The following is a 5,557-nucleotide window of genomic DNA, read 5'->3' as shown; positions in this document are numbered from 1 at the left end:
CAGATTGGAACTCTGTACAAGCTTCTAGGTAGCACTGTTATTGATGGGTGCAACAATTCCGTGGTTCTTGAAAGTGGAGCATAAAATTTAGTGGTCTCTAGAGAAGAGACCATTCTATGGCATCAAATGTTTGGACATATTGGAGAGAAGGGCCTTTGAATACTGCATGGTAATGGTATAGTAGAAAGTATGTCTAATTTCTCTCTGGATTTCGATTTTAGTTAACATTGGGTATATGGGAAGCAAAATCAAGTGAATTTCCCCTTTCGTGCTTAGAAGGAAAAAGTGATATTAGAGCTTGTGCATAGTGATGTGTTTAGACATGTCTCGAGTCCATCACTGGGTAAGTCTGTATATTATGTCTCATTTATATATGAATTCTCAAGGAATACATAGATATATTTCCTTAGGAAGAAATCTGAAGTCTTTGACAAGTTTAAAGAGTTTAAGGCTTTGGTGGAAAATCAGATAGAGAAGAAGATTAAGGTGTTGAGGACAGATAATTGTTGAAAAGTGTAACTAGGTTTGGTGTTCATAATGGCATGTGTACATTGTGATTTTATGTAATTAATGAAAATAAGAAAAATAAAATTACTTTTTGTAGTACTTGATGTTAATTTTTCATAGGGCTTTATTGTTTTTTGCTTTGATAATTACATTTCTTCATTAATACATTAAGTTCACCCCATATCATCATTACATTATCTAGATCTACGCCATTATTCATCAACATATGCAATTATATAGAAAAAACAACATCATCATCATCAATGTAGCAAAACATAAAGGAACAATAGAAGAAAAACATGCACACACATAGAGACACCAGGGCAAAACCCATTATGGGGAAAACCCTTGCAAATATTCTTCTTCTTAGATCATCATCAAATGATTCAGCAAAAGAGAGTACAATGATGCATAACTTTATCCATGCAAAAGACAACTATGATATCCATGAAACAAATCTAATAATGCTTATAATGAAAACCCTTATTCTGATGGTTGTAATGGGTTGTCACTAACTATAATTAACTGTTAGATACTATTGAACGATGTTGTCACCGAGCAGAATCTTTGGAATACTGAAATCTCATCTTTGAGTCCTGGACTCAAGGAGGAGGAGCTATGTGAGTGTTTATAACAATCCTGGACACTCTCTGTGAACTGTATGCCAACGTCTATGGTAGCTCAAACACTCCCTAGAGAATTTTGTGCGTGCCTCAGGGGACCAACTCACAAAATCTGCTCCAAACCCCCAAACGCTCTCTTCTAGTTACTGTGCATGTGTTTGGGATAACCTGGATGCTCTCAGAACCACTCTTTGCGAGCGTCCGGGGATCGACACCTTCATATCTGCCTCTGAAACCTTGGATGCTCCCATAGCCTTCTGTCCTAGCGTCTAGGGCTCTCTGGATGTTGTCTTGACCACTGTGTGCCAGCATCTAGGGACTAAAATGCCTAGTTCTATGGAATTAGAAAACCCTAGATCAATGTGAGCTTCATCCCTAAGATTTTAGACCCTTGCATGAAATTTCCTCTGACAAACGTGTGCAAACCAAGACAACAAGAGAAGAGAGGATGGCTTGATCAATGTGTCCAAATGAGCTTGAGGTCTCTTCTATTTATAGGCTTTCATGAGGGTCCACTTGGGGTTGAGGCCGACCTAACCCAATATACATGAGTGAATAAATAAATTCAAAATTCAACTTTCATTTGTCCAAATAAGGTGATCTTTAGGTTGATTTTGGTCCTCTTAAAAAGAGGAATCTAATGCAATCATCATCTCGGTAATTTGAGTTGTCCAAGGTGGAATTTGATTGCAGTTGCAAAAATTAACACTTCCTCCCAACTAGGGAGAATTCCACCTATCAATATCTGTTCATTGGTCAATATGCCATTCTGGTATCTTCACGTATCATCACTGATCATACCTGTCATGTAGTCATCATGCCATGACCATCTCAAGTATCTCATCATCACAAATCATTAATGTACAACTCGATCTATCCCTTGCTTATTCATGCTTATCTCTTGATTATTCCTGCTCGTATTCTGAACATTCTCGAATCTAGAAGAAGAACAATTTGTTATCGGAGGGGAGCTTAAGCTACCACCCTCTATCCATCAAGATGCTACTTGGAATCACTGCTAGTGGGCTACTACCCAAAATATCATTATCAATCGTCATCCGAGAGCATATCATCAAGGAGGATATCTCAACTTGTAACCAAATCAAGGAGCACATGTCAACTCGAAATATCATAGGGGAGCTATACATTTACAACCCCATATCAAGCAATAGGATATCCAAACACACAGGGAGCACATCTCGACCCTGAGATCTCATCAGGGAGCTCAATCTCAACCTGGAATCGCATAGGGTTATCTCAACCCATCCTATTTCCTATTGATCTTCCCATTGATGACCCTGAATAGTCATGTGGTAGAACACCTACATCATAATCGACTTGGGTTGTACACCCCAAGTACACTCTCAACTCATTAGCCAAATGAGGAGCGGTATTCTCGATAAGCCCTGCTTGTGGGTATGATGCCAAATGGGGTATACTTTGCTTTGACTAAATAGGGGAGCAACATTCTCCGACCCTATGAAGATAGGGGAGAAACATCTTCAACCCTATGGGTAACAGATAGGGGTCATACCTTATTGTCCAGAGTTCCCTCAACTCCAGGAGCCCTCTATCTCAATTCCTCACCCTAGGATCTCAAACAAGGAGGAAGAGTTGGCTTAGTGTCCTCGATCAGCGCTGCTCTCATCATACTCAAATCTGGTATCAATTTGTCTCAATAACAATTGTTTCTTGTTCGTACATGACATCAAGTCAAATATCATGTCAGATTATAAATAATCATATAAATCACAAAATGAAACCATAATCATCCTCTCTCTCAAGGAGGTGCCAACCATAAGCCTGAGCTTGTTTCAACAACTGCACTATCTCAATATATGAGAGTATCTTGATCCCAACTATAAATATGGGATTTTTTTGCCAATCGGATCTCACTCTCGGTCATCACAATGTATCCATGTCATATCCAGATCATTGTCAGACAATCTCTAAGGAGCTTCTTCATCTTGCCTCACAGCTAGCCATGATAGCAACATCATTCTCATCCTTAATCGTATTATGGACCTCTCATCCAAGATATCATGGTAGATCTCATACTAAAGAAACATCCAAATGTGCTTGACAATAATCCCTATCAACAACAATACATCCATGCTGTCACATATCATAGAAGAGTTATCTCAACCTCAAAAATAGAATATCTCATGCAGATATTTCAAAGGATGCTCGGTGGAAAATCTATGTGAATGAAGCAGCTCACCCATAAATTTATTCAAGTTATATGCGCATCATATATATATAGATGGATGTTCAAAATAGAACATCAATGCTTCAATCAACAGTCAGATGCCACGTCAAGTTCAACAACATCTTTGAACTTTAAATTAGAGTATCCAAGGATTTGCATTTTCATTATTCGAAACATTTTCCAATAGCTTTGCAATATAGAATTTATTTTCCAAATTCTAGAAATCGATTCTTCATGCCATAATACATCATTTCAAGCTTCAGGAGCTATCTCCCTATGATTTAGATCATCAGAGGATCATCACCTGTCAAGGGTAGACTATCAAGATATAAAACCAAAATCATAATCAAAATCAAAGCCATACCTTGGAACTCATCATCCTGACTTCATCAGGTCAATGTCAAATATAAACATATGTATATCGGTGATCTTGCTTCATGCAATGCTCTAAGCATAATTCATTGCTAAGCCAACATAATCAGCCTTACATAAATCAATATTGTGCCATCACATCAACAAAGTCAGCTGATCAAAGTTTAGAAGTCAGATCACAACCATTATCAAAGTCATGAACATCATAATATCAATTCTTTCAACCAGGAGACAGGGAGAGATCATATCAAGTCGTGACTTCATTTATTATTATTCCGACAAGTTGTCATCAACCATGCATTATGAATTCAAGCTTGATCAAGCCATTCTCATAATCATAATACAAGTCATTTCTGTCACTATGTGTAGATGCACACACCAAGGATGAGTCATGCAGGTTCCATTTTCATGCTGAATCACAACTATCATTACCTCAACCACTATGCAAGGAACGAGGAGGCCAATACAAAATCATTTTCCAAATACTCATGTAAGTCATTATGCCCACATAGCATAGACATCAGGGAAAATCAACAATCATCAAATAATATAATTAGATATCAGGTCAAGTCCAAATTTATTGTCATAGGGAGATATATAGTCAAATCATAACTCAATCATCAATTCAAAGTTATTGTCAAGCATCATGAAAAAACACCATTCATGTATATCAGTAAGCCAAATCATGCCAACCTCTTGTAGCACACACATAGTGACATATGTATATGTATGTCCTAGTCACCTGCAAACACAAGTTTAGTCTGCATTTTCATGTTATGGAAAACATTCAAGCTTTTCCTGCTTCCAGATTTGGTTATCTGCAACACATATGTGGATCTAACATCCTCCAAGTGACCATCTGATTTCATGCACAATACTTCATTTTTATGTGATCAACAATTTAACCCAACAACTTCAGAAATCATATTATAGTGGCATAATATGTAAGAGACACCTTGATTCAGAGTTTAGACAACTTCAGAAAGCTTCAGATAATGGTCAATTGTAGTCAAACCCTTGGATGCTCCCTTCAGGTTAGCATGGAACGTCTTTATTGCCTAGATGCTACTTGGGCCTTAGCATGCGTGCGTCCAGGGATGAGATCTCCCAGTTCTGTGACTGCATCCGGAACAAAAACCCTAATTTCTGTACAAGCTTCAGATCTGAGACTTTGCTGCAGATCAATAATGTCAGATGCACAAAAATCATACTTCAACAGTACATAATGCAAATAGTAATTTGAGAAGAGATTCTCCCTCTGACTGGGGATCTACTTCATTCATCTTCATTCATGTCATCAACCTGTCTCTACTAGAGTCAAGCAACAACAGATCTGTTAGATCATAAACATATATCTATCATGGCTATCAGCATCATGACATCAATCTTTCATCAAAGGTTAGACTCAAAGTAGTAGATAGATGCAACATCATATCTCAAAGATTATGAACACAATAGCACTTTCTATCAAGTCACTTCATCAAGTTAGGACATTCAGTTTAACCATATGTCATCAAGACATGACCATAGGTAGTAAGAGATCTAGAATATCAATCTCATAGTTATACCTCTAACATTGAGGCTACCATGCTTATCATGATCAATGAGATCAAGTTGGGTCACTCAATAAAGCTTTACCAAAAAAACATGAGTGTCAATCTCTCTTTCCATATGTTTTCACACGCATTATCATCAGACTCATGTATAAGAGTCAATGTGCTATCCTTCTATATGAAATCCATCATGACAGGTATCGGGAGTATCACTTACTAAAAGTGAAGGTGATAGCCTTCTTTATAGGATCAAGATGTCCGACAGATGGATGTTAGCCAATCATTAAGTGTAT

This window comes from Pinus tabuliformis, chromosome 5_1 (genome assembly GCF_031772625.1).
Source record: "Pinus tabuliformis cultivar Carrire ecotype Pingquan chromosome 5_1, CPIR1, whole genome shotgun sequence".
NCBI lineage: Eukaryota > Viridiplantae > Streptophyta > Pinopsida > Pinales > Pinaceae > Pinus > Pinus tabuliformis.
The sequence above is the reverse complement of the archived record's forward strand: the minus strand, read 5'-3'. Positions refer to the sequence as shown.